The sequence below is a fragment of the Puma concolor genome, chromosome B3 (assembly GCF_028749965.1).
Source record: "Puma concolor isolate L17-30 chromosome B3, mPumCon1.1.hap2, whole genome shotgun sequence".
NCBI classification, from domain to species: Eukaryota; Metazoa; Chordata; class Mammalia; order Carnivora; family Felidae; genus Puma; species Puma concolor.
The window spans coordinates 75,792,329-75,813,044 of NC_141672.1; the positions used below are offsets into that span (position 1 = coordinate 75,792,329).

The following is a 20,716-nucleotide window of genomic DNA, read 5'->3' on the forward strand; positions in this document are numbered from 1 at the left end:
GCCACACAGGCTTCCTTACTATCCTTCACATGCTCCAGGCAGCGCTGCGTTCCCCCTGAGTGCTCTTCCTCTGGATGGATATCTGTGGGTGGCTCACTCTGTCCCACCCTCAGGTCTCTGGTCAAATGTCACCTTTCCAGTGAGGCCTTCCGTGACTCTGTTAGAAACTGCACACTGCTCCCTCCACTAGTCTTCTGCTTTCCCTTTCCTGCTTTATTTTCCCTCACAGGGCTTATTGCCGCCTAAAGTACTATATATTTTATTTATTTAGCTAGTTTACCATCTGTCTTTTGCCATTAGAGCGAAGGCACCAATAAGGCATGGGTTTTTGTCTGCTTTGTTCATGCCGATTCCCTCAGCAGCTACAGGAGGGCCCAGCCCATGGGGACAGGGACTCGTCACAGGTTGCAGAGCGGGGACCTGGGCTTGGCTCTGCGGGTTCCCAGTTTGCTTTTATTTCTATTTCCCTTTGCCTGACACCACAACTGACTGTCCATTCATTCATTAATTCATTCAACAGTTATTTAGGCTTTCAGTGTATTTGTGGAAACAGTGAGGAACAACTCAGCACCCTTGCCCTCAGGGAGCAAGGAAGACAGATAGTGAGTTATACGAAGTTTCAGGTGGAGGTGAGAGTATACAAATGGAGAGGGGTAAGGGGACCGCAGAATGACAGAGGGTGGTTGGGAAGGCGTCACTAGAAGTGACATTGAGTAAAGCCCTGGAGGAGGAGAGGGAGAGAGCTATGTGAATCCCTGGGAGAATGTGGTTGTGGGCACAAGGAACTGCAGGCCATGGGCTCTGTTCTGAAACTGATGGTTGCCAGAGGGAGTGGGTGGGGGAGGAGCAGCGTCGGGGGAAGGGGAGCAGGAGACACAGGCTTCCAGTTACAGAATGAATGAAGAGGCCACGAGAGTAAAAGGCACAGCATAGGGAATATAGTCAATGGTAATGCAGTAGTGATGTACGGACAGATGGTAGCTACCCTTGTGGTGAGCACAGCATAATGAATATACTTGTGGAATCACTATGTTGTACGCCTGAAACTAATGTAACATTATGTGTCAACTATACTTCGATTAAAAAAAAGAAGGAAAAAAAAGAAGGCTCTGTTCTGGGAGATGCTTATTGGGAACGAGAGGGGAATGCCAGAGACAGGAACAGGAAAGTTATCTCTTGGAATTTTAGAAACACACTGATGAGCCCAGGATTTTCTGGACTCTTTTTCTTGGGGTCAAGATAATCTGTTCATTGCCTGGATCTTTCTGAGTGTAGAGACCTTCGAGTCCAGGGGTGTAGTGTGAAGAATGGGCCTTGCCTGGAGAATACCTCCTTGGGTAGCTGGTTTGGGTATGGGCGCAGGAGCACGTCCTTGGTGCAGGCGGGATGGTGGTGGGGGATGGTGGTTGGAAGGGAAACAGCCTAACTGTGGCTTCAGACCCTGCAGGCAGCTTGGAAAGGAGCCCAGTAGAGGTGGAGGGGGAGGCTGGGCCAGGCAGGAAAAGCCTCCCATGTGCCTCTATCAAACTGCAGTCCCAACAGAAAAGTTCTCAAGTGCACAGATAGTGGAATCAGACAGATGATACAAATTTTGACTCTGTGATCTTGGAGAACCCACCTCCCATCTGCAAACAGGTGAGGAATAGTACCTAGCTCTGCATGACCATTGTGAGAAGTGCATAAAATGGCATTCATTAATAAAGTGCCTCGTCCAGTGGCCTGATACATAATAGACACTCAGAAAGTGGTAGTTAATATAGTGATGACACATAATAATACATATTATTCTAAGTGTATCTCATGACCCACTTTCCTGAAGATGCTCCTGATGACTATGGCCCTTTTCTAAGCTCCTATCATTGTCATGGTCAGTAGCACATGCTTACATCGTGGTTCTTTATTCCATGCTGTTTTGTCCTGTTTTCTGGTTCTGCTTTATGAAGTTAAGCGGCATGCCCAGGTTTTCTCTATCCAGAGGGATGAAAGGTTGATGGATTTGGGTCTGTGGGTTTGTGTAGACCTTTTGTTAGTTTTGTGCTACCCGGGAGCCCTGCAGATAAGAACACAAAAGGAGCTTCCAAGGAAAAGGAAGCTTCAAAAGGAAGTAGGCTTCTGAGAAGATAAAGTCTCTGGGTTTGCAGTGAGGCCTCCTCAATCCAATATTACTTGGCTAAAAAAGAAGGCATCATTCAAAGATATTCTGGATCCTTCTCTCTCTGGATGCCCCTTATCTTTTCATTTCAAAGGATGAAGGAATGTACCAGCTCAGTATTTCCCAGACTTCAATTAATCACATTTCTGTTTTGTCACATCCGTCATATAATTTGCTTAATAATTTTTTAAAATTTACTCTTTAAAATTTTTTTTTAATGTTTATATTCTTGAGAGAGAAAGAGACAGAGTGTGAGTGGGGGAGGGGCAGAGAGAGACGGGGAGACACAGATTCTGCAGTAGGCTCCAGGCTCTGAGCTGTCAGCACAGAGCCTGACGTGAGGCTTGAACTCACGAACCATGAGATCATGACCTGAGTCAAAGTTGGATGCTTAACTGACTAAGCCACCCAGGCACCTCTTAAATTTACTTACCTTTTAACTTAAAATATAATTAAAAGGAAACTTTAAGTCATAGAGGTTTGACAACCTAGTTGTACTATTCTGATATCCATTAAAAGATAGCACAATGAAAATGAAAAAGTCTATGTACCATATAAAACCTCAGGTTGTGCATTCCACACTTAGGAAAACACTGGATCATAACTCAGCAAACAGAAGGACTTAATTTATTAGGAAGAGCATGGTGAACAAAGGGAGGTTAGGGAAATCAGTCACTCACTCCACTGGGAATGTGGATAAACTATTATCTTAGTGAGAAATTTTAAAGCCAATGAGGTCTAAAGGCAAGGACTTGAACTAGTTGAATTTTCAAAATGTTGCTATGATTTTTCTCTCTCTTTTTTTAAAATCTGAATTTCTCTGCCCTGACAGTGCTAGCACAGCTTGGGATCTCTCTCTCTTTCTGGATGCAAAGCCATACCCTGTTTCTCCCCATAGTAGGTGAGGCCTGGGAATGGCCAGCCTGCATTCCTTCTTCTTCCTTCCTCAGCCCCGAATTCTACGGTTCCCTCACATCATACATGTAGGCATTCTCTGAGAGGAGACCACCCCATCAAATTCTCCCACCCCACCTCTCTGGAGCTTTCTTTTACTTTGGAAAACACAAGCTGAATGTCAAAGCATCAGGCTAGAGTGTGCTGTTAATTTTCTAGTAGCCAGCTCAGCAAATTTGGGACCACTGACCCCACTGTTAGATTTCCCTAGGACCTTTGAAATGGGGTTTTGTATTTTCTTTCTTTCTCTTTCTTTCTTTCTTTCTTTCTTTCTTTCTTTCTTTCTTTCTTTCTTTCCTTTTTACATTAGCTGGCTTAATATTAATATACACTATTTAACTGGAAGCTTCTGACAAATGGAGACTTTTTAAAAAATTTTTTTAGCAAGACATGGTTGAATTCAAATGTCATTTAAATGACACAAAAAGATGCCTTCTGTGTTGAGTACAATCTTTTGACAACTTCACCGTCGATTCTTTTATAGCAGTTAATTAACGAGTGGCACCATACCCTCTTCGTGAGGAAGATGAACACCATGAGTTGTTAGGGAATTTCTCCTGCCTGTGTCCTATAGACTTTAAAGCATTTCTTAGTTGGAGGCATTACACCTTCACTTTGTTCTGCTTGGGATCTGGTCTCGCTGGGAACCAGAATGTTCCCGCTTCCTCACTAGTAACCTAGCTTCCATTTGTAGCTCAAACAATTAGAAGCCGATGTCTGGAACTGGGTTTTTGTTTGTTTTTTTCTGAAGAGAAATGTAGCAACCCCAGTGACCACCCTCTGGCTTCACCCTCCAGGGCCAGTGAGCTGTCTCGAGAGTGTGTGTTTGGCCTAAGGAAGGTCAGAAGTAGTCATATTTACATTTAAAGAACTTTGATAGAATCATTTAGGCTCAGATCAACCTTTTTCCTGATGGGTTCTCTCCTTGGGGAGTTAAGCCAACGACTCTGTGGTCTCTACAGCCTGACCTGAGTCCTGCAGATTGGGCAGAATTTTCTCAGTTTCTCTGGACTCGTGTGGGTTCTTTCGCAGCTCCAGCACCTGTTTTTGTTTTTTACAGACAAACCTCCTCCCAGCTCCCATCGAGGGGACTAACCATAGTTCACATCTTCCCTAAAGTCCTCCTTGACATGGTTTTGGTGCTATTACTACCTGTTTCACATTTCCTGATATTTCCGCCCCCTTCAGTGGAGGACCCCCTAAACTCAAAGAGCAGATAAATGCGTTACTTACTTGATTCGACAGTCAGGCGAGTTCCTTTTCCGAAGACGAGTTTGTGTCAGAGCAGTTGAAGGCATTCCAAAAACCTCAACGGTTGTCCGCGGGAGCTCCTCTTCTTATTAGCTTTAGGACTGGAGGGTCTTCAGGGCTCAGCTCTTAGAAAAATGGCCCTCATTGCTTAGCCAACTGGTTCGTGATGATTTGATCAATCGCAGGTGGGCTTGCTTTTGGGAGGCTGCCTGAGGCGTAGGTAGGGGCACTTGTTCCTATGGGGAACATTTCTAGTCTAGTACACCTCGTGATGTCCTCTGAACGATTGCTTTCTCTTGTTTTAGATTGTTCTTACTCCCAGACCCACCCCTAACTCTCAGTCTTGGAAAACTGGCAATGTCAAGAAGATGGGTCTCGGGTTTGTGACTATTCTAGAGTCAAGGGCCTTTACATTCACCAGGGCTGCTTTAAGGACAGATAGCGTGTGGCGTAACAAGAGGTGACAGGGCAGCATGGAGCCCTGATGAGGGCCCGGTGATTTACAGTTCGGTCAGCGTTAGAACGAACAACTGTGGCTGGCATTCCCCTAAAAACCAATCAATCTCTCTTTGAATTTGTTTTCTCTAAACTGCACAGCAAAACACTCAGGCAAATCTCTCTAGGGATTTGGATTCAGAAATTCCATCTGAGATGGCTCATATAACCCTTATGACAGAATCAACGTGAACATAGACAGGAATAGTTTTTAAAGAAACACCTTTTGCATTCCCCACATGTGGCTGTGGGGATATGTTGAAATGCCAGTTTCATTCAAGGGAGAACAGCAGTGAGCGAGAGGCCAGCCGTGGGTGTGGGCGGGGGTCACTTTTCCTGGTCCAGTCAATTTTGTGGCGTCCTTCCCGGGTTCCTGAGCCAAGAGGGGTGGCTTCCTGCTGTGTTTGACCCTCGGGGCATGGTAGCCAGGCTGAGGTTTTCCCTGGGAAATGCCACTTTTGCTGCCTGCAGTTTTTGTACAGGTCTCTGTGGGTTTTGTAGCACTGTGAGTATCCCACCAATCACAGTGCTACAGAGCTTTACAAAAACCTGCCCTGGGTTTCTCTATGTGGCCTCTGATAGTCTTCTCCCAGTCAAGCTCCAGCAAGATCAAAGGGTTTTGGCAGTTAGCTCAGGGCAGGCTTGCCTAGGTGCTGCTGTCTGAGGCTTTTCTGCCCTGCTGGCTGGATCTGCCCTGGAGTTTTCGACCATGATGGACATTCAGAAGTCATCATGTCCGTTCCCATCTGTGCCTTTGGCCAGTCCACCTCAGATGGCTTCCACAGAGGAGTCTGTCAGATTTCTGGATGTCTCGAGTGGGTTCTGTGCATTGTGTGGGCTGGGCAGAAAATGTTTGAGGTCAGGGTAATTTCCCCTGTGACCTCCTAAGCCTCTGAATCACCTCTGCCTGCCCCACTTTGCACCTCAATAGTGTTGGAGGTTTAGAAAGGGCTGTCATGTAAATTGAAAATTTCATCCTCTTCATGGACTCTCCTGGTTGCCAGCAGCCCATATGGTGCTTTGTGTGATGTTGAAAAGGCAGCCCTGTTGGGCAAATGCTGAGGCAGTCCCTTGGGTCCAAGCCTGGCGAACAGATGGCACCTTTGTGTGCTTTATAAAAGCCACCCCTTTCTCCAGCTGATGCCGCATTGCACCAGGCCTGGGCTCAGCTGGCCGAGCGCACTCTGGATTTTAGCCCCGCTCGTCCCCTCAGCCGAGTGCCCTTGTGCAAGGCATGGCCAATGTGACAAGACACAGTGGCTTTGGCCAAAGTCAATGCATGCTTTTTATTCGTATTCTTGTTTGACCTCTGATTTTGGACAAGTTATTCCCTTTTCGAAAACTCCTCTGGGGCCCTCCACACACTGGTCCTGGTTTGCCTGTGATCTCTGTGTCTGTCACTGTGAAGATAAAGTGATATGCTAGGCTCATCGAAAGTGACATTACTGAATGGTAACCCATTTGAAGAGAGTGTGGATTTTGCTGTTGTTGCTATCAATAGGAAGCAAGATTAAAAAAAGGTTTATCTTCACACTCTCTTTGGGAGATCTTATCCAAATCCATGGCTTGATTAAGTACCTCAGTTCTAGTTATAATCTTTGTGACAAGTCCTTCCCACCCTGCATACAACTGTATGACTGTCGCATAAATATTGAGCAACCTCATCCCCATGTACAGAGTCTAACATTCTTTTGCTGGGAGAAAAAAACAACCAAATAAACAAACAAAAAAACAACAACCAAAAAACCAAAAACCGAAACCAAACAAACCAAAGAGTGAACAGGAAAAAAGGAAAAGAAGAAGCGTTATGGTCTCAGTAATCATGTAAAGGGTTGACTTTGGGGCAGAAAGGAAGGAAATGTGGGCCTCGTGGGGAGGGCCAGATGTGAACAAGGAATTATAACCTGGACTCTTGAGTAGAGCTGGTTTTAGGTGCTAGTGTTTGCAACGGCAGGAGGTAGTTTCTGCGTTTGAAAATGAATTAAGGGACTGGTTAATCTGTGTGAGACTCACTGACTCCTTCCTAGAGCTTTCCCAAGCAGCCATTAGAAGTCGGTTTGATTGGAGCTAGTTATAGGAAACAAATCGTTGAGGATGAAAAGCAGTGGAACTCTGGAGTAATCCCAAAACCTAAACCATACAAACGTGTGGATCTGGGACAGTGAATCTTACAATCCCATGGCTGTGGCAGAGAGTTCTGGGGTGACGAATCCTGATGAGAATGCTGCTGTTGTGGCTTCCAATTCTTCACCCCTCCCTGCAACAGAAGTATGTGTCCAGGTACTTTGCCTCATGACTTTGCAAGGCCTTCTGTGAGCAGAGTATGTATCCCACTCATTGGCTTTGGGGCTTGGCCATGCTTTGATTAATAGAATATGGGTGGAAGTGACAGTGTGCTAGTCTAGGCTGAGGCTCCAAGAGACATCCCAGCATGGATTTTCACAGCACTCTTGAATCTCTTTCTTCTGAGATGAGAGGAGTCTGCTCCAAGGAGTCACTGCTGCTTCAGCCAGGGTCCTAGAATGACGACATGTAGAACAGAACTGAATCCAGCCCACATATTGAAGCCAAGTCCAGCTGGACTGCAGGCCAGTGAGCCAAAGCAATATATGTTTGTTGTTGTAAGCAGCAGACAATTTGGGATTGTTACAGGTCACAATCACAGGAGAAATAGCTAATTAATACAGATGTTAAGCCTCGGGGTGACCTCAAATATGAAATTACATGCTTGAAATTATTGGTAGCTCCCCATTATCTTCAAGATAAAATGATTTGTAACATAGGCTTTTGTTTACCTATCCAGACCTACATCTTGTACCTTTTCACTTGCTCCCGTAAACTCAGATGCACTGAACTACATGCTTCCTGAAAGCTCCATGTCCTTTCGGACCTCTTTGCCTTTGCCATGTGATTGCTTTTGCCTGAAATGCCTTCTTATTCTTTGATTCCCCAATTTGGATCTTAACCCACTTCCTTAGATCCTATTTATTTTCTGGTCTTAGCTTTGCAGTCGAATTACTTGCCGGAGGAGGGGTAAATGCTGGTGAAAGACTGAATTGGGTTAGATACCCACATTTTCCCTAAATTTTCATGAAAACCATTTTCCCCTCTTTTTCATTAGGTAGAGACCCTTGAGAGGAGGGATTTGTCTTGTTCATCTCTGTATATTCTGTGCCGGCACAGTGCCTGACCAGTGAGTGCTCAGAAAGTGTCTTCTGAATCCGTTTTAAGGATGAGATATCTCAGGCTCAGAGAGGATAAGTTAGGAAGCAATACAGCCATGGCCAGAACGTACATAGCCCTCTGCTCTCTCTCTCTCTGGCACCAGGCTGCCTTATGGAACACTACCTGCAGTTGTTTAGTGAAGCAGAGCAACATTACTTGTGAGCAAATTGATTTTTAACATTAGCCTGAGTTAAGCATCATCGGGAAGACAAATTTGTTGTGATTTGCTGCACACCATGAAATATATTCTACAGTCACATAGAAATGAGTTTCCCCTCGTCTATATTCAAATCACATTCTTTATCACTAACATGAGTAATCAAGGATCAGTTGTGCCTCTGGAGAGGAATCCTAGAGTGTCATGGCTGGGGGAGACCTCAAGGATCATGTACTCACTCCCTGGAATGTTCAGATGAAAGAGTCTAGAAAGATCCAGTGAGGTTTTACAACTTTGCCAAAGCACCCAGTTTCAAAGAAGCATCCAAGAACTCAAGTATCCCAATTCCTAGTCCAGTGCTAGTTTTTATTTTTATTTATTTAAAAAAATTTTTTTAATGTTTATTTTTGAGACAGAGAGAGACAGAGCATGAATGGGGGAGGGGCAGAGAGAGAGGGAGACACAGAATCCAAAGCAGGCTCCAGGCTTTGATCTGTCAGCACAGAGCCCGACATGGGGCTTGAACTCATGGACCATGAGATCATGACCTGAGCTGAAGTCAGATGCTTAACTGACGGAGCCACCCAGACTCCCCTACTAGTTTTTAGTACACTAGGCAAATACCCAGTCTTCCTTGGCTTTTATTCTGGCATTTATCATTTGAAAGTGTTTCTGGGTATCGTCTCAGCTGACCTCCTTGTCTGAAGTGGCCATAGGCTGGCTTGGGTAACCTGTCCTTTTCTTTCTCTATGTGGTTTTACACTGTTGTATGAGATGCTGTTCTGTGGGAACGGCGTGGAGCAGGCACAGGGCAGGTGTATCCTAAAGTTCAGCACCTCCTGGAGGGAGGCTGGGCCATGTTCTCAGTCAGTCAACTTCATTCTGAGGTGGGTACAGAGGGAAGGGAAACTGTGTGAAAACTGGGCTTGCCATGGTATTGTCCATTCCCAGCTAAGACCAGGCCCCAAGCTTAGAGACTCCAAGTACTTTGAGAAAATTCATGGGATACCAAAGCAAGAAATGAAGTAAGCGCTGATCAGGGATATCCTCCAGGCTTGAAATATTTGGAATTGTGGTCTTTGAACTAGCTGTATTTATCACCACGCCTGCTCCCAGTATTGACATGTACTGTTTGAGGGTTATAAACAAACTGCAGTGTATTCAAAGGAGGATACCAGGCTGTTAAAGATACTTTGTATCATGTACAGGGAGGAACATGGAGAGCAAAAAAACATGGGGGAGTGTAGACAGAAGGAAGGGAGAGATAGATACTGGGGGTGTTTGATCATAGTCTTTGGTATCTGTCAGGGCAGAGCTGGCTTATTAATAGGCAGCTGGATTCTCATGTCTACTTATGCATTCCATCTACTGAAATCTGCTGGTTTGGTTTAAAAATATGAGAAAACTCTGGACTTGCACAGATCTGCAGTTTGAAAAAAGATGTTAATTGCAATGTGGAATCTGAAACCATATTAATGAACTTTTCATATTCTTTTATACTCAAATCCATTGGTCTAGCTTGCATTTTGGATGGAACCTTCGCTGGTGCATGGTTTTGTAACACTATCCATTGGTCATTTGGTAAATAATTGGTTCACTGATTTAGGCAACTTCCACATGTTGACACATTTCATTATACAGTGTCAAACTATCACAGTAGTTAATATCACCATCAACATCTTTAAATCAGAAAAGTATTTAAACACGGAGGGGGGGGGCGCGGGCGGAGCATTCAGCTCATGGTGGCAGATACAAGTTTTCCCAAATTCTGCTTTTTGCCTGAAAGCTTAGATTTTTTTATCATTAGCCACAATTTTCAGTTTTTCTTGACGTGACAGGCTCAGTTCATTCATTTTCAAGGAGATGCCTGCCAAATGCCCAAGTCTGAATACCCATAGTTTATCTGTCAGTTATTCTTTCAAGCAGAAGTGACGTCTCATGGAAAAACTGGCTAGTTCAGCTTGCAATTCAGCCTATTGCACAAATGTTTTCCCTTGAGATAACTATCCTAATTTAGAATGCAGCATAAGTATTTTGTGTGTACTTCCCCTTTTGTCACACAGAACATTAAAAAAAAAAACATATCCAAGAGTTGAGAGTTTATGAAATTAATACTTTTTACTGCTTCGTCATTGTTATAGACTGAATTGTGTCCTCCCCCAAATTCATATGTTGAAGTCTTCTCTCCCAGTACCCCCAGAATGTGGCTGTATTTAGAGTTAGGGTGTTTTTTTAAAAAAATATTTATGTATTTTTGAGAGAGAGAGAGAGAGAGCACACAAGTGAGGGAGGGGCAGAGAGAAAGAGAGAGTGAGAGAGACATAGAATCCAAAACAGGCTCCCAACTCTGAGCTGTCAGCACAGAATCCCATGCAGGACCTGAACCCACGAACTGCAAGATGATGACCTCAGCTAAAGTCAGATGCTTAACTGTCTGGGCCACCCAGGTGTCCCTAGAGTTAGAGTTTTTAAAGATATGGTTAAAATGAGGCCATCTGGATTGGAATAGCATGGATCCTAATTTAGTCTGACTGGTATCCTTATAAGAAGAGGAAATTTGGACACAAAGAAAGGAGCCCAGGGGTATGCATGCACAGAGGAAAGGCCATGTGAGGACACAGAGAGAAGGTGGCCATCTATAAGCTAAGGAAAGAGGCCTCAGGAGGAACCAACTCTGCAGGCACCTTGATCTTGGACCATCAGCCTCAGAACTAAGAAAATAGATTCCTGTTGTTTAAACCGTACTGCATGTGGTATTTTATTATGGCAGCCCTGGCAAACTAATACAGTTAATAGTACTTTAAAATGAAACCGGCTTTTTTCCACCTGAAAATAACATGGCAGTAAAGAATACAATGACTCATAACACAGCATTGATGCCACTGCTTTGATTCATGCTACAGGGCCGGAAATTTGACCATCAGTGTAGAAATCAACAGAATGAAAAAGGCAAGTCGTGTTTTGGTATTATTGTGAAAATAGTTCTTACCTCATGGAGTCCCTGAAAATGTCTTGGGGACCCTACAGGTCCATGGGCTCTACTTTGGGAACTATTGTTCTACATTTGTTCTTCTGCTACCGAGGCTGCAATGGCAGCTGGCTTTCTCTACTGCTCCAGCACGCTCGACTTGCTTGCTAGTGATTAGCAGATCATTTGCATCATATGCTTTGACTGATCGATGAATAAGTGGTCAGAAGCCACAGTGCACAGCAGCATCCAGTTCTGTAAAAATGAGAAAATTGACCCAAATACTTTGGTTGAATCTCTAGAGTCAAGGACCAGGGATCTGTAAGTCATCTGCCACTGGTTTCTTCTGCGTGATGGTACTCTGGGGGGACAGACACTGGATCCAGGACGGTTGTGCTTTGGTGACAGAGGGAGGGCTCAGTGAAAGCGTAGAGTCTGACTACATTACCATCAGTACCCATACAACATTTCTGTGGCAGTAGTTCAGACTTTCCATGAAAAATGATGTTTACTTATTTAACGGGCAGCTAGTTGGGACGGTAACTTGAATGTTTGGCAAAACTATAAAGAAGAGGAATAGAGCAAAATGCTTGCGAGTTTAATGGTTCAAATAATACCCTTAGTGACTGGATAGGAATTAAAAGAGGCCAGGCTTTTGAATAGAGCATAATATAAGGTCCCGAGTATGGATAAATCTAGTCAAGTTCCCCTCATTCAGGGGACTCCTGATATACCCCGACTTTTGCCAGAACCTTTTCTTTTCTTTTTCTTTTTAGAGAGAGAGTGGGCAAGTGGGGGAGAGGCAGAGGGAGAAGGAGAGAGGGAATCTCAGGCTGGCTTCATGCCCAGCACAAAGCCCAACGTGGGGCTCGACCTCATGACAGTGAGATCATGACCTGATCTGAAATCAGGAGTCAGACCCTCAATTGACTGAGCCACCCAGGACCCCCTATCAAAACCTTTTCGAACCTTCTTCTAGGATACTCACCCAACTTAAGGAGACATGAGCTTGACAGTCAGTTGATTGGAGTTCATCGGTACATCTGTAGAAGTCAGGAATACTCCCCTCCCCCAAGAGGAACACTTGATTTTGAGCTATTATCATTATATCTTGAAAGTCAGTGGTTTTTAAGATACCTCACTTGTGTTTATGTCTTGAATAAGAATAATCCTAAATGTGCAACATCACCATTAGGTGGTTTTCTTATTTATTTTACCTGTGTAGTCAGCAACAGAATTCTCTGTTGTCTTAGAAATATGTCATATGAACGTACCATTTTAACTTGTTCAAATGCCTTCACCTTCAGGGAGTTATTTGAGCAGAGCAGTATTCTTTAAGAAGGTATGCTAATTATTAAGAAACATATGGCATTTCGTTCTTCCCCTATTTAAACTTACTGCAGACTCCTTGGCCACTTAAAAATAAAAACTTTAAAGAACATTTTATTATAAAGTTTTTGAAATATTCCAAAAAAAAGAAGAGGTTAATAGAATCAATATCTATAGACTCAATTACCTAGATTTAACACTGGTTAATATTTGCTGTATTTGGTATTTATTTTGGTCAAGTATTTAGTAATAAATTATAAGCATCATGACAATTCTTAAACATTTCAGCATGAATTTTTAAAAAGCAAAGTATTTTCCCACATAACTATAATATACCACTTCCCACCTAATGAAGTTAACAATTCCTGAAAATCATTTAATAGCCAGTCCACAACCAAATTTTCCTAATTCATCCCAAATGTCTTTTATAGATTAAAAAAAATTTATTTATTTATTTTGAGAGAGAGAGAGAGAGAGAGAGAGAGAGAGAGAGAGAATGTCAGTGGGGGAGGGGCAGAAAGAGAGGGAGAGAGAGAATCCCAAGCAGGCCTTGTGTTATTGGTGTGGAGCCTGATGCGGGCCTTGAACCCACAAACAGTGAGATCATGATTTGAGCCAAAACCGAGGGCCAGATTGAGTTACCATGTGCCCCTGTTTTGTTTTGTTTTGTTTTGTTTTAACGTTTATTCATTTTTGAGAGACAGAGAGAGACAGAGCATGAGTGGGGAAGGGGCAGAGAGAAGGAGACACAGAATATGAAGCCGGCTCCAGGCTCTGAGCTGTCAGCACAGAGCCAGACACGGGGCTCGAACTCACGAACTGCGAGACCATGACCTGAGCTGAAGTCGGATACTCAACTGACTGAGCCACACAGGCACCCCATGCTTTTTTATTTTATTTTAATTTTATTTTTTAAACTTACATCCAAATTAGTTAGCATGTAGTGCAACAATGATTTAAGGAGTAGATTCCTTAATACCCCTTACCCATTTAGCCTATCCCCCCTCCCACAACCCCTCCAGTAACCCTCTGTTAGTTCTCCATATTTAAGAGGCTCTTATGTTTTGTCCCACTCTCTGTTTTTATATTATTTTTGCTTCCCTTCCCTTATGTTCATCTGTTCTTTGTCTTAAAGTCCTCATATGAGTGAAGTCATATGATGTTTGTCTTTCTCTGACTAATTTCGCTTAGCATAATACCCTCTAGTTCCATCCACATAGTTGCAAATGGCAAGATTTCATTCTTTTTGATTGCTGAGTAATACTCCGTTGTATATATATACCACATCTTCTTTATCCATTCATCATTGATGGACATTTGGTTTTCCATACTTTGGCTATTGTCGATAGTGCTGCTATAAACATTAGGGTGCATGTGTCCTTTTGAAACAGCACCCCTGTATCCCTTGGATAAATACCTAGTAGTGCAATTGCTGGGTCATAGGGTAGCTCTATTTTTAATTTTTGAAGAACCTCCATACTGTTTTCCAGAGTGGCTGCACCAGCTTGCGTTCCCACCAGCAATGCAAAAGAGATCCTCTTTCTCCGCATCCTCGCCAATATCTGTTGTTGCCTGAGTTGTTAATGTTAGCCATTCTGACAGGTGTGAGGTGGTATCTCATTGTGGTTTTGATTTGTATTTCCCCGATGATGAGTGATATTGAGCATTTTTTCATGTGTCGGTTGGCCATCTGGATGTCTTCTTTGGAGAAGTGTCTATTCATGTCTTTTGCCCATTTCTTCACTGGATTATTTGTTTTTTTGTGTTGAGTTTGATAAGTTTTTATAGATTTTGGATACTAACCCTTTATCTGATATGTTGTTTGCAAATATCTTCTCCCATTCTGTCAGTTGCCTTTTAGTTTTGCTGATTGTTTCCTTTGCTGTGCAGAAGGTTTTATTTTGATGAGGTCCCAATGGTTCATTTTTGCTTTTGTTTCCTTTGCCTCTGGAGACGTGTTGAGTCAGAATATGCTGTGGACAAGATCAGAGAGGTTTTTGCTTGCTTTCTTCTCAAGGATTTTGATGGCTTCCCATCTTACATTGAGGTCTTTCATCCATTTTTAGTTTATTTTTGTGTATGGTGTAAGAAAGTGGTGAAGAAGGTTCATTCTTCTGCATGTCGCTGTCCAGTTTTCCCAGCACCACTTGCTGAAGAGACTGTCTTTTTTCCATTGGATATTCTTTCCTGCTTTGTCAAAGATGAGTTGGCCCTACATTTGTGGGTCGATTTCTGGGTTCTCTATTCTGTTCCATTGATCTGAGTGACTGTTTTTATGCCACTACCATACTGTCTTGATGATTACAGCTTTGTAGTATAGCTTGAAGTCCGGGATTGTGATGCCTCTTGCTTTGGTTTTCTTTTTCAAGATTGCTTTGGCTATTTGGGGTCTTTTCTGGTTCCATACACATTTTAGGATTGTTTGTTCTAGCTCTGTGAAGAATGCTCGTGTTATTTTGATAGGGATTGCATTGAATATGTAGATTGCTTTGGGTAGTATTGACATTTTAACAATATTTGTTCTTCCTATCCAGGAGCATGGAATCTTTTTCCATTGTTTGGTGTCTTCTTCAATTTCTTTCATAAGCTTTCTATCGTTTTCAGTGTATAGATTTTTCACCTCTTTGGTTAGATTTATTCCTAGGTATTTTATGGTTTTTGGGGCAATTGTAAAACGGATCGATTCCTTGATTTCTGTTTCTGTTGCTTCATTGTCGGTGTATAGGAATGCAACTGATTTCTGTGCATTGATTTTATATCCTGCCACTTTGCTGAATTCATGGATCAGTTCTAGCAGTTTTTTGGTGGAATCTTTAGGGTTTTCCATATACAGTATCATATCATCTGTGAAGAGTGAAAGTTTGACCTCCTCCTGGCCAATTTGGATGCCTTTTATGTCTTTGTATTGTCTGATTGCAGAGGATAAGACTTCCAATACTATGTTGAATAACAGTGGTGATAGTGGACATCCTTGTCTTGTTCCCAACCTTAGGGGGAAAGCTCTCAGTTTTTCCCCATTTGAGGATGATATTAGCATTGGGTCTTTTGTATATGGCTTTTATGATCTTGCAGTATGATCCTTCTATCCCTACTTTCTTGAGGGTTTTTATCAAGAAAGGATGCTGTGTTTTGTCAAATGGTTTCACTACATCTATTAAGAGAATCATATGGTTCTTGTCCTTTCTTTTACGGATGTGATGAATCACATTGATTGTTTTGTGGATATTGAATGAGGCCTGCATCCCAGGTATAAATCCCACTTGGTTGTGGTGAATAATTTTTTTAATGTATTGTTGGGTCTGGGTGGCTAATATCTTGTTGAGGATTTTTGCATCCATGTTCACCAGGGAAACTGTCTCCTTTTTAGTGGGGTCTCTGTCTGGTCTTGGAATCAAGGTAATGCTGGCTTCATAGAAAGAGTTTGCAAGTTTTCCTTCCATTTCTATTTTTTGGAACAGCTTCAAGAGAATAGGTGTTAACACTTCCTTAAATGTTTGGTAGAATTCCCCTGGAAAGCCATCTGGCCCTGGACTCTTGTTTTTTCGGAGATTTTTGATTACTAAGTCGATTTCTTTACTGGTTATGGGTCTGTTCAAATTTTCTATTTCTTCCTGTTTCAGTTTTGGTAGTGTATATGTTTTTGGGAATTTGTCCATTTCTTCTAGATTGCCCATTTTATTGGTGTATAATTTATCATAATATTCTCTTATTATTGTTTTTATTTCTGTTGTGTTGGTTGTGATCTCTCCTCTTTCATTCTTGATTTTATTCATCTGGGTCCCTTCCTTTTACTTTTTGATCAAACTGGCTACTGGTTTATCAATTTTGTTCATTCTTTTAAAGAACCAGCTTCTGGTTTCATTGATCTGTCCTACTGTTTTGTTTTTGGTTTTGTTTTCCGATAGCATTAATTTCTGCTCTAATCTTTATTATTTCCTGTCTTCTGCTGGTTTGGAGTTTTATTTGCTGTTCTTTTTCCAGCTCTTTAAGGTGTAAGGTTAGGTTGTGTATCTGAGATCTTTCTTCCTTCTTTAGGAAGGCCTGGATTGCTATATACTTTCCTTTTATGACTGCCTTTGCTGTGTCCCAGAGGTTTTGGGTTGTGGTGTTATCATTTTCATTGGCTTCCATGTACTTTTTAATTTCCTCTTTAACTTCTTGGTTAGCCCATTCATTCTTTAGTAGGATGATGTTCTTTAGTCTCCAAGTATTTGTTACCTTTCCAAATTTTTTCTTGTGGTTGATTTTGAGTTTCATAGCATTGTGGTCTGAAAATATGCATGGTATAATCTCGATCTTTTTGTACTTGTTGAGGGCTGATTTGTGTCCCAGTATGTGGTGTATTCTGGAGAACGTTCCATGTGCACTGGAGAAGAATGTATATTCTGCTGCTTTAGGATGACATGTTCTGAATATATCTGTTAAGTCCATCTGGTCCAGTGTGTCATTCAGAGCCATTGTTTCCTTGTTGATTTTTTGATTAGATGATCTGTCCGTTGCTGTGAGTGGGGTGTTGAAGCCTCCTACTATTATGGTGTTACTATCAATGAGTTTCTTTGTGATTAATTGATTTATATATTTGGGTGCTATCACATTTGGTGCATAAATGTTTACAATTTTTAGGTCTTCTTGGTGGATAGACCCCTTGATCATGATATAATGCCCTTCTGCATCTCTTGATACAGTCTTTATTTTAAAGTCTAGATTGTCTGATATAAGTGTGGCTATTCTGGCTTTCTTTTGTTGGCCATTAGCATGATAGATGGTTCTCCATCCCCTTATTTTCAACCTGAAGGTGTCTTTAGGTCTAAAGTGGGTCTCTTGTAAACAGCATATAGATGGATCCTGTTTTCTTATCCATTCTGTTCCCTGTGTCTTTTGATTGGAGCATTGAGTCCATTGACGTTTAGTGTGAGTACGTAAAGATATGAATTCATTGCCATTATGTTGCTTGTAGAGTTGGAGTTTCTGGTGGTGTTCTCTGGTCCTTTCTAATCTTTGTTGCTTTTGGTATTCATTCATTCATTCATTCATTCATTCATTCATTCATCTTTTCTCCCCTCAGAGAGTCCCCCTCAAAATTTCTTGCAGGGCTGGTTTAGTGGTCATAAACTCCTTTAATTTTTGTTTGTCTGGGAAACTTTTTATCTCTGTTTCTATTTTGAATGACAGCCTTGCTGGATAAAGAATTCTTGGCTGCATATCTTTCTGATTCAGCACATTGTATATATCCTGCCACTCCTTTCTGGGCTGCCAAGTTTCTGTAGCTAGGTCTGTTGCAAACGTGATCTGTCTTCCCTTGTAGGTTAAGGACTTTTTTTCTCCCTTGCTGCTTTCATGATTCTCTCCTTGCCTGAATATTTTGTGAATTTGACTGTGATATGCCTTTTGATGGTCACTTTTTGTTGAATCTAATGGGAGTCCTCTGTGCTTCCTGAATTTTGATGTCTGTGTCTTTCCCCAGGTTAGGAAAGTTTTCTGCTATGATTTGCTCCCATAACCCTTCTATACCTATTTCTCTCTCTTCCTCTTCTGGGACCCCCATGATTCTGATGTTGTTCCTTTTTAATGAGTCACTGATTTCTCTAATTCTTAAATTGTGCTCTTTTGCCTTAATCTCCCTCTTTTTCTTCTGCTTCATTATTCTCCATAAGTTTTTCCTCTATATCACTGATTCTCTGTTCTGCCTCATCCATCCTTGCCGCCGCGGCCTCCATCCGAGAATGCAGCTCAGTTATAATATTTTTTATTTCATCCTGACTAGCTTTTATTTATTTTATCTCCGCAGAAAGGGATTCTAATCTATATTTGACTCCAGCTAGTATTCTTATTATCGTGATTCTAAATTCTGATTCAGACATCTTGCTTGTTTCTGTGTTGGTTACATTCTTGGCTGTTGTTTCTTCCTGCTCATTCTTTTGGGGTGAATTCCTTTGTTTCATCATTTTGAAGGGAGAAAAGGAATTAATGAGGTAAAAAAAATTAAAATTAAAAACAATTAAAATTTAAAAAATATTAAAATTAAAAAATTAAAAACAAACACACACACACCAAATCAAATAAATGATGCTAGATACTAGGTGTGTTTTGGTGTGGGTGTTGAAAGGCGCTTGATAGATTAGAGAAAAACGGGGAAAGAAAAAAAAGGAAATCGTTTGAAAATTTGAAAAAATGAATACACTGAAGTAGACTAAAATGAAATGATGGAAGTAAAATAGAATTTGAAAAAATTTACACAAAAGTAAAAAATATAGTGGAAAAAATTAAAGAAAAATATTTTTAATAAAAATTGGAAATAAAAATGAATTTTTTCTCTTTCTGTATTGAAGATAAAGAAATGAAAAAAGAGAAATAAAAAGAAAAAAAAAACAACAAAATTGAATAGATGACCGGCAAACAGACTGAAATACTACTGAAATTACTTCGTTTTTCCCTAGAAGTCAAACTGTGAAACGCTTTATAGTCCATAAACTAAGCAGGCGGACACACTTTTGTTCCTCAAGAGAGAGGTTGGCCTAGTTGGGCGGGCCTTAGTGTAACAACTTTGTTCTCCAGTAGATGGCGCTGCTTAGTTTACTGGGGTGGAGTCTTTGGCGCTTGTAGGTGCGTATGCGCATGCGCAGGAGCGGTGAAAATGGTGTTTCCCAGTTACCCCGGAACCCTGCTCTCCCGGAGCAGCAGTCACGCACCCACCCTTTGTCTTTGGCTTTCATCTACAACTCGCTTTTACACTGTCCGTGACCAAGCCCCAGGCAGTACTTGCCTCCTGAGTTTTGTCTCAGATGCGGCTATTTTCCCCAGCCCCTTACTTCTGAGGGACTGCGGTTTTGACCTGTTCTGCGCTTCTGCGGGAGGGTCTCACCGAGAAATGGTCGGTTGCCGGCCGCACCCAGGAACATTTGCGGGACTGGGCTGCTGCTGATGCATAGAGACTGAGGCCTGGTGCCAGCCCACCCCAGAAAAAGTTCGTGAGATGGTGTAGCAGCAGCGTTTCAGGCATTATGGAAAATCGCAACACACATCTGGCACCGGGCTTCACCCTTAACGACCTTGTTCCAGCACCAGCGAATGTGGTTGTTCTCCCGGGTCCACTGGGGCCTTACCTTTGGGGGACCCACACAGCCTCTACCAGGTGTCCTCCTGGCAAGGCAACTGCCTTTCCACTTGTGGCCTGAAGAACCCTGGACTCCACTCTGCTCCTGGGGATTCACCCTTCCTACCAGAGCACCACCAGGTATTGAGCTGTGGAGTTTCAGGCTCTGCGCTCCCCCTATTTATAGTCTTAATGGAATTTAAACCCTCTCCTTTCTCCCTTTTTAGTTCAGTCCCTGCGGCTGTTTCCACTTTTCCATTTTCTCTCCAGCTACTTTGGAGGGGTGCTTTTCCCATATTCCCCCCATCTCCGTCCTCTCTCAACAAGCAAAACCACCTCCCTGCTCTCCGCGGCTTCTCCCCCAGTTCACCTCTCTGCGCCACGTACCTGCTGAATTCTGTGGTTCAGGTTGTGCAGATTATTGTGTTCATCCTCAGATCAGTTTTCTAGGTGTGCAGGATGGTTTAGTGTTGGTCTGGCTCTATTTCATGGATGCAAGACACACAAAAAACTTCCACGCTGTTCCACCATCTTGATTCCTCCCCCTGTTTTTTTTTTTTTGATAGAGTTTTTAAATGTTTATTTATTTATTTAAAATGTTTATTCATTTATTTTGAGACAGAGTGTGCATAAGTATGAGTGGGGGGAGGGGCAGAGAGAGAGGGAGAGAAACTCTCTCTGTCAGCGCGGAGCCCAATTGTGGGGCTCGAAATCAACCATGCGATCATGATCTGAGCTGAAACCAAGAGTCAGAAACTCAACCGACTGAGCCACCCAGACGCCCCTACAGACAATTTTTAAAAACAGATTTGGCTCAGGTCATGATCTCATGATTCTTGAGTTCAAGCCCACCTTGGCTCTCTGCTGTCAGCACAGAATCTGCTTCAGATCCTCTGTGCCCCTCTCTCTCTGCCCCTCCTCTGCTTGTTCTCTCTCAAAAATAAATAAACATTAAAAATAAATAAATAAAAACAGCAGATTATGCTGAAAGGTTATGCATTTCATTTGGTGCTAAATTTTTTAAGTTCCTTGAATATGTAGTAGTCCTCCTTTCACTGCTTTCCCTCCACTGTACTTTGTTTTCTTCTCATG

The 20,716-nt window shown here is 42.3% G+C and overlaps 1 protein-coding gene and 2 long non-coding RNA genes across 9 annotated transcripts in view; 1 reads left to right on the forward strand and 2 right to left on the reverse strand.

Annotated features, from left to right (window-relative positions):
- The window catches only part of LOC112855941 (T cell receptor alpha chain MC.7.G5-like), a 167,161-nt gene that overhangs the window by 12,860 nt on the left and 133,585 nt on the right, over positions 1–20,716 (reverse strand). The window lies entirely within an intron of this gene.
- LOC147580085 (uncharacterized) overlaps positions 1–20,716 on the forward strand; it is a 323,282-nt gene that overhangs the window by 10,386 nt on the left and 292,180 nt on the right. For 2 of the 7 annotated variants that reach the window (XR_015252518.1, XR_015252523.1), the window contains exon 1: positions 17,462–19,765. The exons of 2 other annotated variants lie outside the window; for them this stretch is intronic. This is a non-coding gene — a long non-coding RNA (uncharacterized LOC147580085). Of the gene's footprint in view, positions 1–17,459; positions 19,766–20,716 lie in introns of those variants that run through there. 3 more of the 7 variants (XR_015252519.1, XR_015252520.1, XR_015252515.1) reach the window with 3 other exon arrangements.
- LOC147580086 (uncharacterized) lies at positions 6,114–20,153 on the reverse strand. The gene is made up of 3 exons (XR_015252531.1): positions 20,012–20,153; positions 11,224–11,457; positions 6,114–7,369 (listed from the first exon to the last, which is right to left on the reverse strand). It is a non-coding gene; the product is annotated as an uncharacterized LOC147580086 (long non-coding RNA).